General features: G+C 39.9%; 1 protein-coding gene and 1 pseudogene across 1 annotated transcript in view; one reads left to right on the plus strand and one right to left on the minus strand.

Annotated features, from left to right (window-relative positions):
* Positions 1–15,212, minus strand: part of LOC149218045 (uncharacterized) — a 117,808-nt gene that overhangs the window by 26,052 nt on the left and 76,544 nt on the right. The gene's annotated exons all lie outside the window — the stretch shown is intronic.
* Positions 11,026–15,212, plus strand: part of LOC149218046 (U-box domain-containing protein 31 pseudogene) — a 76,310-nt pseudogene continuing 72,123 nt past the window's right edge.

Below are 15,212 nucleotides of genomic sequence, written 5' to 3' on the forward strand. Positions count from 1 at the left end.
TCAAGGATCAATCGTTTGGCCTTTTCCATCTCAGCCTTGTACTTCTTGAGCAGATCTAGATCCACATGTACAACTACTACACTGTCGGCATAGGTTTTGAAATCGTGCTCATACATAAAGCATGAGATCCTTGCCTTCCAAATCTCATAGCTGGATGCACCCTCCAACCAATCCTGATCTTGCAACCCATTAGCTGCCATCTCTGCCAACAATCTGTCGAAATACCTCCTCTCTCCTCTGTGCATCACCAGGCTAGCCTACGCACTCCCTGCTGGAGTTAGTAGATCAGCTCCTCACTGTTGTTGCTCAACAAATGAGAAATCGAACTTCTTGGCTGGAAGTCCTCTGAGGAAGAATTCCCTCTACAATGTCTCTCTCTCTCCCACTGACGCTATTATGCCAACAACCACTGCAAAATATCTATGTCCTAGCTGAAGATTTGCTTAGCAAGGAAAAATACGCTGCTCCCTTTTGCCTCTAGAACGCTTTGATGTAGAGATCAAATTTCTCTGTTGACCCACTCAGAGAAATCGATTTCTCCTCAAAACTTTGACCTTTGACCCAAGGATTGCGCTGCCTACTGGGGTTTCGAATTGCTGCTTCTGCAGTAATTTTGAACTCCTCTTCCTTTCTGCGTCTCAATTCTTCTGCTCACGATCTGTGCTCTGATACCATGTGAAAAATTGATTACCCGATTCCTACTATAGCAAACTGATTATATTTCACCTACTTGTTTAATTAATTGAACAAGTTACTTGCAGTTTTCTACAGCAAATCTGAAATACATACACTGCAGCCTACACCAAAATAGACTGCAGAAACTAAATACATCACAGGAGAGAAATAAACATCACACATATCTACACAATTATTTTTGGACAAATGTCCCCAGAAAAACCCAATGCAAGAAAACTAGCGCAGCTGAGGGTTTTATTATTATGCAGTAGTGATTTCTGATTACAATCTCTGGATGCCTTCCTGGCTATCTAGTACAGAGAATATCAGTGACATAGTGATAAGCGAGATTACCTCACACTATCACTAGAGATCTAACTGATCCAACAACATAATGACTTGCCCCTTGCTGCCTCTGAACAGTCACAGTGTCAGCCCAACGTCACAACGCCTACGGACAACGTCACTCCTTTTGCTGATCGATTTGCCTCCCAGGAACTTCGATTTTCACCTCCCGGTTTGACACCCCGGCTTCTGGCTTTTGATATCGATTCCTCCAGCAAATTTTCGGACCTCCTCAAGGCTTTTGCGCTGCCTCTGTGTCAACCTACACTGGCTAGCTTAGCCATTGCGCTGCTTCTCCTGGCTCTCTCTCTGCCTTCTCTGCTGAGTATTCCCAGATAAGGAGAAATCTCCAACCGGAACTATCCCTGCCCCTCACTGCAAAAGGTCACTTCGAAATTCTTTCCGACAGCTGCTCTACTTCAGAAAATCGATCTTTTGGTCTTCACTCGATGTAGTTTCCAAATGCCCATCAAGCCCCCTCTTATAATCCTTCTATTGAAAACCAACGACTCAGATTAGATTCTAATCAATGGCTCAGATCATTTTGGCTTGATCCTCGTCTTCTTCTAGAAGTTTCACCCACAGTTAGATTAATACCCTTTAATTATTTTAATTTCCTAAGTTTAGACTTAGGCACCCATTAAAAATAATTAATTATTTTAATAAAATTGTCTCCGGGTGGAATTTCCCAAAACGATTTCTGGGTATTATGGAATACATGTGTCCAAACCTCCCTGCAAATTTTGAGGCTTAGAGCACATCTGATGCTGCCATAAATCAACACAAATAAGCATAATCTAGAACCAACAATTCCATATATTAGACAATTTTAAGATAAAATTCATCAACAATAAGCACTTACAAGATAACATGTAGTATATCCATCTATTCACCAAATAAATAGCTCCAAAGACAATCCAAAATAGCTTCCAAACATCGAAATGCATCCAAAAATACTCCAATAGCCAAGAAGGAAACAAGAGCGAAATTCTCTATGAGGTCCAAACTTTCCAAGTAATGACGATGAGAGATTGAAATGATCTCTAATTTTAGCCTAAAGCCCCTCAAGTCATAAAATAATGGGTTAATACTAGACGAGGTTACAAGCCAACCTCATAGCCAATGTAAAACATAACAATTTGTTGAGAATGTAGCTAGTGTCGATCTTCATAATTGTACTTGGGTCATGATGTAATATATTTGTCGAAAGAAATCTTTATTATTATTAATTTGACTTATTAAAGCATGGATTTCATGCTTGGATCAATAGTCATAGGTCAAGCCTCCATTGTAGACTTTTAGGATTTTTGTTTAAGTCAAAGTCAAATTTATTACGTAAAAATCCCTTCTTAGGTTCATGGTGTCAAAGATAAAAAATTATTTTATCATGTCAAAAGCCTACTCCATCAAGTCACCTTGCAAGTCGGCCTCCAGATTGAACCTCTACAAGTCGGCTTCACAAACTACTCATGTTGGCCCATTTATAGTCAGAAACAACTATGAATACCCATGTGTACTCGACTAAACAGAGAGATGAAGCATCAAGTTCGAATAGAAAACAGAGACAACGAAGGAGAATTAAGATCATTTGCAAGGTCGAAGATTTGGGTTATTACAGGGCCAAGGTACTAAGCTATTATAGGACCAAATCAAGACACTATTTCAGGACCGAAGCATGACATAACTACAAGACCGAAGCACAACACTAAAGCATGTCAAGATTACAGGATCTAAGTTCAGCACAATCACAAGAACGAACTGAGGCATCACAGTATTGAAGGACCAAAGGTATCACATTTTTCAAGAATGAAGTACAGGACTGAGGAACTTAAGCATGATGTGTCACTTAGAAACAAGGTTGGCTTGATGGATGGAAGGAGTCTTTGGTCTAGGGTCTTGGTCATCTCAATTTATTTTGAATCTACAGAAGGAAGAGTTTTTTATTGGGTTTTCCCTTGATAGGGGTTTTGGCCCTGGTTGTGCACCTATCTCTGGTGTCCTACTTTGTGATCTTCTTGTTTAGCATTTGTCTTGATGATGGAATGAACTCTAATACAATAAAGAAGAACAAAATAATATCACAAGAACTTGTCAAAGTAAGAGAAATCAAGCTAAACGGAAAACTAATCATTTTGCTCTAGATTTCTCAACATGGCATCAGAGCATGGTTTTCTTAGATAAGGGCAAGAAGAAGGTCAATAAAAGCTTCAAGGCATCAAAGACAAACATGAATCTCTAAGACAAAGCTTCTAGGAGTGTGCAATTTTGGGCATTTTTGCAAGCCCTAATCACAATAACTAGGCCGAAGTCTTGTGTATGAAAAACAAAGGTTTTTGGAGAAGAATATAAACCATGTTTTAAAGGACTGAAGGGCCAGTTCAATAGCTCATACAAAGTCGAGATCATTAAAGAAAACAATGGAGTCCTGGGCACTTTTGTCATAAACTGAAATTAAGATCTGAACTCTGTGATTTCTCAAAATTCCGAGCACTGTAGTTAAGATCAATTAAAAGGGGGAGTCAAGATATCTATTTTGGTCACAATTATATGATGAGAAGTCTAGTATAAAGATGCATCCTCTTAAAAGGAGATCTTTGAGCTTAAGAGGGAGTTCAATAAACCAAATTTCAGTCACCATTTGGATAGGGATATAGAGGGCGAGTCACCTGAAGCTTGCAGACCTATAGAATTCATATATATATATACAGTGCGAGCCTAAACAGTCACCTAAAGGAAAGCTGACTTTTAAGGAAGAATATATCAGTTCTTGCACATCGAATGGAGTGTCTCTAAGAGTACACCTATAACCAAAACATCATAGATTCTTAAAGTCTATGCTCAATGGTTGATAAAATTCATTTAATAGATCAACCTCAGTAGCATCTTGAAAGCCCTAGCCAGAAGATGATCTCAAGTCTACAAAGACAACAGCCAAGAAAAAGAACAGTCTACAAACAATGAAAAGAACCTATTTGAAGTATCTTACACAAGCCTGTGGAAAGAAACTTTGAAGACCTCATCAAGTAAGTGTTGTTTTTGTTCTTTTGTCTCAATGCTCTAACAATATGCTTCCAGCTTTGCAAGAAAAGGCAACAAGTTCTATGGAACATCAATCCATCAAGGCAAAGGTACATGGTTTGAAGGTATGTATAATATGGTCATTTGCTAAGATTATTTTAGAGTCTAGTTATGTATATGGCCCTTAAGTCTGAGAGTTTTCAACATATCAAGGGAGTATAAAAACCCTATCTTATTCCATACAGAAACCCTAGCTTTTAGTCTAGGGTGAAATTGAAAATCTTTGAAACTGAAATCCATAACTTGTAATTACAGTCATGTACTCTTGGTACTACTTGTCAATAATTGTTGTAAGGATAGGGAGCTCTTTCACAAGGAGCCTTCACCTCTTCTCAAAAGATTAATATTATCTTTGTTACTTACATTTTTCTTGAAGAAACTAAGTCTGCAAGTATATAACAAAATTCAGAGGAAATCTTCAATGAGAGTCTTATTAAAGGAACCCTTCAACTAAAATCCCACAAGGTTTGTAAAGGAAGAATCTCAAGATATGTAAAAAGACTTATAGTAAATCCTTTCAAAGCTCTCATCATTTTAAAACTTGTTTATATCACTAACTTTCTCATGTTTAGGTCTCTTGAATCTTAAAGATTCTTGTTAGGGTGATTAATCATTAAATTGAACCTACCCTCATTATTTTATCATTCTTGTGGAACCCTAAAAAGGTTCACTGTAAAACCCTAACCTAAGGGTGTGCCAATATTTATGAAACCCTAGTCTACTTAGGGTTGTTGATGAAGTCTAGAAATCCTATTCTTTTGATGTTTAGGGTTTTAGTATTGTTATGATGGAAACCCTAGTCCTTTAGGGTTTTTTGTTAATGTCTATATTATGTATTGAAACCCTATATCTTTAAGGTTTGGTAAATTAGGGTTTGTGAGCAAAAGCCTTGCAATATCTACAGTAAGATCGTATGAATGAAACCCTAGGTGTATATTTGTCCAATCAAAACCCTAGCCTGGAGAAAAATTATTGTTTGTCAGACTTTGATATATTGATGTTTGTGTTCTGGGTTCACCTAGTAGGTATGGTTATTGATATGAGATGCTAGTACATGATAATGTGATCCTAGATATGTATATGCATTAATGCTCATCTTTTAGTTTATGAATTCTAGGGTATGTAGCAAAGCCATATTAGAAATTGATATTCTAGGAGATGATGATGTTCAGTTTTGATGATAAAATCTAGGGTTTGCAACTAACCCTAGTAGAACTTTGAAATGTAAAATCATATTGTTGATGTAAAGCCACTATGATTGGATTGTTATTTGTTTGAAATCTAAGGCTTTGTGTCTCGAAGATGAAGTCTAGGATTTGTGAAAAACCCCTAGCAAGAAGTTGAAGGCTACTATGTAAAGAGATGTAACTTTTGTGGATCATGAACCTATCTAGTATTAGATGTTTAATGTCTAAAGTCAAAATGCTTCCATATGATTTTAATATAGTTAACTTCATGCTTCTGTATGTTCGTACTTGCTATTAAAAGTTTTGTAGGTACATAATCTTCAAGATGTTGAAGATGTTCGTAAGTAAAGATGACTTGATAATATTGATAAGCATGATGAAGGAAGTTATGTGAATGATGATGATCAAGATAACCTTGATACCGTAAGAAGGAATAGAAGCCATGAAAGGTTCTCTGATGTTATAAAAGAAGGAAGTGGTTGATCTCCCTAAGTTAAGAGGGAGCTTGGATAGAAGAAAAGGTATATCTCCCCGGTTAAGAGTGAGGGCATATTATGACATTGAATAATTTGAAGTAAGCAAAAGTACTATCGTTAAATGTTCATGAAGTTGCAAACAAAAGACTTAGAGAAATATCTGAAGATGTATTTGGTGTTGCTAAAGAAATGAAAAAAGAAGAAAGCTTCCGACAAATTGTATATAACTTGGTGATGAAAGTAGCATCAGAACGATTGAGGACAATGAAGGTTTGTGTTTACTTGTATGTATATTTGAAAGTTTATTATTGATTGGGGTTTGTGTTTGTACAGGTAAATCTTTCCATAAAAAGGTTGAACACTCAAGAAGCATGCTTCGATAAATGTGTTGATTTTGGATAGCATCGAATGTGTTCTAGCTCTGAAATTTTGTGGAGGGGCTAGAACACATGAGATCTACAAGACCCAGAAATCATTTGGAGAAATTCCACCTGGATTATGAGTTATTAAAATAATTAATATTTTTAATGGGTTCCTATCTCTAAACTTAGAAAAATAAAAATATTAATGGGTATTAATAAAAAATATGGGTGAGAAGCTTGTAAGTGACAAGGATCAAGTCTGTTTTAATCTTAGCTGTTGATTACGTACTTAATCTCGGTCGTTGATTCATCAATAGGAAAAGTATCAGAGGAGGCTTGAGGATCAGTTGGAGACAGACCATATTGATCAGTCAGTTTGATTTTTCTGAGCTAAGGTTCGCTGAGAAAGTTGAACAGGTGATTTGAGTTACAACAGAGGGGCAAGGATAGTTGGGGTGGAGGATCTTCTCCGGAGCCCTGAATACTCAGCAGAGAGAGGCAAAGATACACCAGAGGAGGCAGCGCAAGCCAAGGAGGACTGACGCTGGGAGGGCCCAAGCAGTGCTTGACGCAGAGCAACGCAGAGGAATAGTTGTCCTCTTGCAAAAGTCTGAATTTAGCTGGGGAGTAGCAAGATCAACCGAGAAGGTTGACGTCAGAGCTCCAAGAGGCAGTGAGACCAACGCAGAGCCTCAAAGAGCTCCACGTAGCTACTGCGAAGGGGTAGCGCAATTGTAGCTGGGGATAGTCAGTTCGGTAGCCGGATCGAAGAGATTTTGTCAGGAGAATGTTGATTTGGGGTAGCATCAGATGTGCTCTAGCCACGAAAATTGGTGGAGAGGCTAAGGCACATGAGATCTCCAATACCCAGGAAGGGTTTGGGCAGATTCTAAACAGTTTGGGAGATATTAAAATAATTAATATTTTTAATGGAGTCCTTAAGTCTAAACATATATTAATGTTTATTAATATAAAACTGTGTTAGAATGGTCCAAAAGTCATGGATCAAGCCAAATCTAATCTTAGCCGTTGATTAGGACTTAATCTTGGCCGTTGATTTGTCAACGAGAAAAGTATAAGAGGAGGCTTGAGGGTCACTTGGAGAACACACTGAGGGAGAGCAGTCAATTCAATTTCTGGAGCGGGGTTAGCTGAGAAATTGAACCAGTGGTCTGGAGAGCAGTCAGGAGGCAGCAAGTATGGAACAGAGAGACGAGAGATCAACACGGAGGCAGAAAAGGCAAACGCAGGGCCAGAGGGAGTCACACAGAGGCAACAGAGACTGCGTAGAGCCAGCAGGGCCTGCATCATCCACGCAGAGGCTGCAGGAGTGATGTAGAGAGCCAGAGAGGCTGCGCAGAGCCTCAGTAAGCTGACACAGAGGGTTTCAGGTCACGCAGAGTCAGAAGGGCTGACGCTAGATTCAGAAGAAGTGCTGGAAAATTTGTCTATGTGTGGGTAAGCCAGTTTGGCACCCTATTATACTAGAAAATTGCTGAATAATAAAATCCTCCCTTGCTGCATTGGTTTTCCCACATTGGGTTTTTCCGTGGACATTAGTCCAAAATAACTATGTCAATGTGTTGATTCTTGTGCATATGTTTGTTTCTGTATTACGGTGTGATATCTGCAACAATATTTATTTTAATGTTTATTGAAGTAATTCAATGAATAGATTATGGTGAAATAAGTAGGAAAAGTAAATCTGTTGCTGCAGTGATAGAATTTTCACATGGTATCAGAGCAAGTAATCAGAGACAGAAAGGGAAAATGAGTTATGGGTCGAGACCATGATGCAAAGGCATCCACCTCAGGGGACTCACACAGATTTTTAGATGATTGCATAAGAGAAAGAGATTTCGAACTCTCTATGTTGGCTCCCAAGCTGGAAGAAGAAGTGGCGTGCATGACTAGTGTTGCATCATCAGAGGTATGATATATAGACAATGGAGCCTCTTGGCATATGACGGGAATCAGGGAGTGTTTCTCAGAATATCGAGAAGAGAAGATGAACTTTCAGATCACCATTGGGAACAAGGCAAAATGTACTCCAATAGGGAAGGGTACCATAGTTTTTCAGACAGAATCGGGAGAGCGGTTCCACGCCACAAATGTGCTGCATGTACCAAGATGGGTGATGAACTTACTTTCCGTGTCACAACTACAAGGCAAGGGTTATGACGTCTACTTCATCAAGGAAAAGGTATACGTCAAACACCTGAGCTGGAAAAAGAAAGTGCAGATCGGGATCAAAAGTAATCGGTTGTATAGATTACAACTAGAATCACCAATGGCACTAATAGGTAGTCATGGGGACAAGGACTTGAATGAACTATGGCACATCAGGATGGGTCACTTGCACCATGGAGCACTGAGAATTCTCAGGAGCACTGTAACAGAAGTTCCGGATCTGAATATGGAACGAGATGATGTATGCAGGAGATGCGCTCTAGGAAAGTATGCCAAGGCGACATTTTCTAGGAGCAAACACAGGGCCAAGAGTGTACTAGGATTGATACACTCAGATATCTACAGACCTATCTCTGTCAAATCTCTCAATGGTGCCGAGTATTTCCTTATCTTCATTGATGACCACTCGAGGAAAACTTGGATTTATTTTCTGAAAACCAAGGATGAGGTTTTCTGTCGATTCAAGGAGTTCAAGGCTTTGGTGGAGAATCTGATTGGGAAGAAAATAATTTTTTTGCGCTCAGATAATGGTGGAGAGTATGTTGATAAGGATTTCACTGATTATTGCGCTAAGGAGGGCATCAGAAGAGAGTGGACAACTCCCTACAATCCGGAGCAGAATGGGGTGGCAGAAAGGAAAAACAAAACTATTGTAGAAGCGGTTAGGGCCATGTTGTATGATCAGGATATGCCAAAATTCCTGTGGGAAAAAGCATGCAACACAACTATCTACGTTCAGAACAAGACTCCTAATTAGGCATTGGGCAAGATTACTCCAGAGAATGTCTTCACTGGGAAGATGCCTGAAGTCAATCATTTCAGGATATTTGTGAGTTTAGCATATTGCCGCATACCCAAAGAAAAGAGGAAGAAACTGGATCAGACTGCAGAAAAGGGATATCTGGTGGGATATAGCGAGAATGCTAAGGCATACAGAATCTATCTTCAGGGAGTGTTGACCACTACCGGTCAACTACCCATGCAGTACACCCCCTTTTCTTGGCAAAAAGGGGTAGCACCTGATCGACGTGTCCGTGCCATCCTACGGTCATCAGCAGCTTGATCATTTTGATTGTAAACCCAGTCTGCATGTATGAATTGTAAATAATCTTAGCAGATATGAGTCGTGTATGTAAATTGCCTAGGTGGACCTAACTTTCTAATGATAATCTACGTCCCGGAAGGTTTTTCGTCTCATTGATCTATGATCGGCAGAGTTTTCCTTCAGCCTGACCCCAAAGCCGGGATGCATTTTGTTATTAAAACTTTAGGAGAATCCTAGTGTGTTAATCTGCTAGATTATAGTTGTGTCGCAGAAACTGGGTGATTTTTGAGGGTCTATGATAAAGGGGTTTTCCCCCTTAAGATGTAAATTGTAAAAGTCATGATGTAATGTGTCTTGAGGGTTGGAAAATGTTTTAAATCCCCTCATGAGTCCTAAGTCCTAGGTCCTAGGTGATGTTTCCAAAGGCTTAGTTCGATGATCCATTTAAGAAAATAAATAAAATAATAAAATAAATAAAAATTAAAAAATTAAAAAATTAAAAAAATAAAAATTATAAAATAGAGCAAAAACCCTAACTAATAGAATAATAATATTTTAAGTGAATGCATGCAAAATATTATTTTTTAATAATTCGACGGATTAGATTAAGAGATGTCTTGATCTTCATCGACGGTTGAGATCATTTCGACATGGATCACTCGAACTAGCCGTTGGGATCATTTCCTTTATATAGGGTGCTAGGGGTCATTTCAGAATAAGAGGATCTGTGAGTCTTGTACTGAAGAAGCTCTCTTGTAAATTGTTTCTGGTTAATAAAAGAAGACTTTGGGGTCCAAATCTAGCTGGTGTTACTCTCTGGAAATGCTGTGAGATTGTTTAATTTTCTGCATATTTTATTTTTTCAGCCATTAATAATAGCTTATTGTAGAGTATTGTGAGCACAGGTATCTTGTTCACTTGCTAGGGTTTGAGTGGTGTTACGGTTTCTGAAGTAATGGCAGGTATCTCCATTACTTTTTGAGATCTAGCAGCATTTTTGCCCTCTTTACTGATGGTTGAAGTGAGTTGTGCAGGAAAACTCTTACTGAAGAAGATTGTCGGGTGTTAGGGGAAGTTCTCGGCTGAACCAGCCAATTCCCGCAAGCATTTTTTGCTGAGCCCAGTTGGATTTGATCCTGGGTCTATCATTCAGTTTATTTTTCTAATTTGCATGAGAGATTTTCTGAAGTTCTTCACAGTGAAAACCTGAAGTTTTTATTCTTTAAAATCTTTTTGTGCTTATTGCTGAATCTGGCTGTTAAGGGGCCAAAATCTGTAAATTAATCAAGCTGATTTAGGGTTTCGAATTTTTTGCTTTATACAGTTTTCATTAGGGTTTTGTTTTCTTGTACAGGGTTTTCATCAAGATCAAATTTTCAGAAAGAGATTCTCGAAATCATAAAGGGGTTGATCGAATTCCGGAACATGCCTGCCGATTTAGTAAGTGCTCAGGTATCGAAGCCGCACAGCGGGTGAAAAACGTCAGAAGACGCAGCCGTTCTAGCCAGGATAAATCAAAATCGCCCAGCAAAAAAAAAAAAAGACAAGAAAAAATCGAAAGCCTGCATTACGATTCGGATGAACCCGCACATGGCTCTCAAACGATCTTCGTCCGCCATCAAGAAGGTTTCGAGTTTCACTTTTATTTCTCTGATACGTGCGTGGGCATGACTGCGAGTTATCAACAGGCGTCAGAATCTCTGTCCGCTGCAGTCGACTGTGGACCAAATCGAAATTTTTTACTGCGTTCATACGTGAGAGCTCTCAGCAAACCCCAGTATGCGGAAGTCACATTTGTCGCTTGCATGGTAAGAAAGTCGTTTTTCTGAAGCGTATGGTAAATTTTTGGTTCTACGGCTTATCTGAAAATCTCAGGTTTCAAAAAATCGCGCAGGTGAGTTTACTGATTCATACTACTATCCACCGCCGTCACCTTCTCTCACAACGAAAATTTTTACGCATACAGTCTCTGAGCCGGGGTTACGATTTTTTGTTTGTCCTTATGTCAGTTTAGGCGCCGTCGTGTGATATTATATTAACGCATTTTTGATTGATTTATGATATAGATTTTTAGTGGTTATGTTTTAGTTTATTTTAGATTAGGGTTCAGTATAGTTTTTTTATTTTATTCGATTTTAGTTTAGCTTAATTCTCCTGTTTAATCATAGTTTAAATTCTTTTAGATTTTAGTTTTAAAATTAGATTTAAATTTAGTTTAAAGTTTTATTTTTATAGTTAGATTTCATTTTAAATATAAATAAATATATAAATAAAAAATAAAAATATTGTTTATATTATAGTTTAGGATTTTGTTAAGATTTTAATTAAGTTTAAAAAAAAAAAAAAATTTAATTTCTTTTAAACATAGATTTAGATTTTAGTTTCATTTTTTTAAGATTTTATTTAAAAAAAAAAAAAAAAATAATTTAAAAAGCATAAAAAATTTTGTGGAAAATTTCCTTATTTGCCAGATCTAGTTGTTCTCGGGAAATATCACGCTAAGATTCAAAATTTGGAATAAATGCTTATTTTAGACAGGTCTGCACATGAATGATCATCTTAAAGATTAGCTGTATCTGGTTAACGATTTATGATTCTCGTGGTGGTTTAAAGCATTCATCTCTTCAAATTTCTCAGTTGTTGGATATCGTTCTGGTCATTATAAGAACTCTGTGTGTTTATCGAATATCCTGCATCTGTTCTAGTCATTTAATGATAAATGATTGCTACACATCGTTTACATTTCTGAAATATTTACTAAGTGATCATTTAAAATTTAATCTCTTAAGGCACTGGTCTTTTAATTTCTAAATCCTTCTGGTGCTTATCATATTGTGTCCCGTGTCTCCCACCCAACTGTTTGGCAGTTGGTCTTCATTATCTCACAGGGTCTACCCCCCTTAGCCGCGGGAGACAGGCTTAAACGGAGGGATCGGGGATCAGAGTGATAGCTCCCGGTCTGAGCGTTGTCGTGTCAATCTGCGCGACAACATTTTTTGGCGCCGTTTGATCCGGATTTAAACAGGAACGCAACAAATTACAGAGATAACCATATACACAAAGATGAAGCGGAAATAATACTTCATTTCATTAATGGAAAATACTGAAATATGCTTACAACCAGAAATGGAAATAAACCAGCTAGGGCGATGGTAGCTTATCCCTGAGAAGAGATGTGGTGGCTACATGCCTCTGAACTGTCTTACAATGAGGCTCGAAGGCCTATTTATTGTTGAGAAACAATGGAAAACCCTTAACATTCCAAAACCTAACCCTAGGAGATGAAACGCCAAACTATGGGCCCCGTTTGGGGGTAAGTTGGTACATCAACTTCCCGGGGTCGTAACTTTGGCATATGATCTCCATTTGACGCGTACAATAGCTCATTAGAAAGATCTATCCGAGCACTATCATTGTTGGAACGGGCAACATCGGTCCATTTCATGGACCCATGTTGCCCCTGGATTCCCCAAAAAATGTCGTTTCGGGCCTCAAAACGGCTCCGGAAGTTCAGGACCCGAAAAACTGCTAAAAATAGTAAGTTGTGCTACAATTAAGGAAACTGAAAATGCTGAGAAAGACAATGGTGGGGGTCCAGGTGGACTTGGCAAGTGGCCACCAATATCCACCTGGATCATTCCTCCCCCCTTAGGAAGCAATGGTCCCCATTGCGTTGAGCTCCTCCATGAGATGAGGAAACTTCTGTTGAACTTGTTCCCTGGTGAGCCACTTTCCCTGCTGAAGGAGTTGGCCTGCTTTGACAACTCGATACAGTTGGATATTCTGTTGGCGAGTGTTCTTGATCTGTGTGTCCATGATCCGATCAGTTGCAGCTTGTTCCATGCAATCTGGATTTAATTCTGTGGGTTTGAGCTGTTCTGCAATGTCGGATGTGTCTAGCAATGGTGGAAAGTATGGCCGAAGGCGGTCCACATTGAACACTGGGTGCAGGCCAAGGAATGGGGGAATGCTGATCTCAAATGCATTGTCTCCCATAGCCTTAGTAATGGTGTAAGGACCATATCGGAGTGGTCTCAATTTCCGATAGGCTCCAGTAAGGCGTTCCTTTTGCAAATGCAACCAGACTTTGTCGCCCACCCGAAACTTGTGTGGCACCCGGTGTTAAGCATGTCGCTGCTTGTACTTGGCATTTGATTTCTCAAGAATGTCATGGACCTGCTGGCGAATATGTTGGATGTGCTCGATGAAGCTGGTGGCCTTATCTGTTTCGGACTGGACATGAGCTGAATTCATGTGAGTAGCTGCAAGGGGCATGGCCACATCAATGGGGCATAGTGGCTGGAATCCCAAACCCACCTGAAAAGGGCTATGGCCAGTGGAGCTGTGAAGAGCTCGGTTGTAGCTATGCTGAACATAGGGGAGGCTCTCGTCCCATGTGCGTGGATGCTTTGAGTTATACATGCGCAAAATGTGCACAATCATCCTGTTGACAACCTCTGTCTGGCCATCAGTTTGAGGATGGAAGGCTGTGGACTTCGTGAGTTTGGTGTCCAGCATTGACCAGAGACTGGACCAAAATGTGCTGAGAAACCGACTGTCCCGATCTGAGATGATAGACTGTGGGATCCCAAAGTGTACCCACACTCGTTCAAAGAAGAGTTTAGCAGTGGCTTCTGCTGTGATATTCTTCTTGCAGGCCATCATAATGGCCATCTTCGAGAACCTGTCGACAACCACAAAAACACAGTCATTTCCATGCTTAGTGGAAGGAAGGCCTGACATGTAATCCATGGAGATGGATTCCCAAAGTCGGCTAGGGGTAGGCAACAGGGTGTAGAGGCCGTGCTTCTTAATGGTCGGTTTGGCAATGGCAAAGGCAGTACATGATCGGATGTACTTCCCAACATCTTGTCGAAGATTCGGCCAATAGAAATAATTTTGCAGTACTGCCACTGTTTTCTCGACCCCGAAATGCCCAGCAGCCCGACTGTAGTGTGCTTCCCAAATCATCTTGGCACGCTCGCTTGAAGGAACACAAAGGTGCCCGAGGTGGCATAATAGGGCGTCCTGGAGGTGAAAATCTGCAACATGCCGACCCTCCAAGAGTGTCTGGTATGTGTGGCCGAATTCTGGGTCGCTTTTGTAGAGAAGTGGCCAATCAGCAGTCTCGTGCCCACAAGAGTTGAGCACGATGGTTAGCGCCATGATCGGTGGCCGACTGAGGCAATCTGCAACATTATTGGTGCTGCCCTTTTTATACTTGATATTCAAGTGAAACTGTTGCAGGTATGTAGACCACTTCTGATGGCGATCATTCTGCAATTTCCCTTGGGTCTGTATGAACTGCAGAGGTCGGTGGTCTGTGTGGATGACCGTTTCCTTCCCCAAAATGTAATGCTTCCATTGTCGGCAGGCCTGTACAATGGAATACATCTCTTTATCATAAGTGGGGTACTTCCGGACTGTGTCTGAAAGTGTTTCACTGTGATATGCTACTGGATGTCCATGTCGAGTAAGGACTGCCCCAATAGCATAGTCAGAGGCATCTGTCTCGACCTCAAATGGTTGTTGTAAATCTGGTAACGCGAGCACTGGTGCTGTGCAGAGGCGATCCTTCAATTCCCTGAATGCCTTCTGTTGAGATTCAGACCAAAAGAATTTTGCTTTCGCCCCGCCCTTGGTGACTTGACTCAAGGGCCAAGAAATATGAGAAAACCCCAACACAAACCTGCGGTAGAAGTTGGCAAGACCTAGAAAGCTGCGGAGCTCTGTTAGAGTGGTTGGAGAGGGCCAATCCCGAATGACTTGGATCTTGGCCGAATCGACATGTAACCCCTGTTCATCAATGATGTATCCCAGATACTGAACCTGGGTCATGCCAAAAGTGCATTTC

Source organism: Pinus tabuliformis, chromosome Q (genome assembly GCF_031772625.1).
Source record: "Pinus tabuliformis cultivar Carrire ecotype Pingquan chromosome Q, CPIR1, whole genome shotgun sequence".
In the NCBI taxonomy this organism is placed as follows: Eukaryota; Viridiplantae; Streptophyta; class Pinopsida; order Pinales; family Pinaceae; genus Pinus; species Pinus tabuliformis.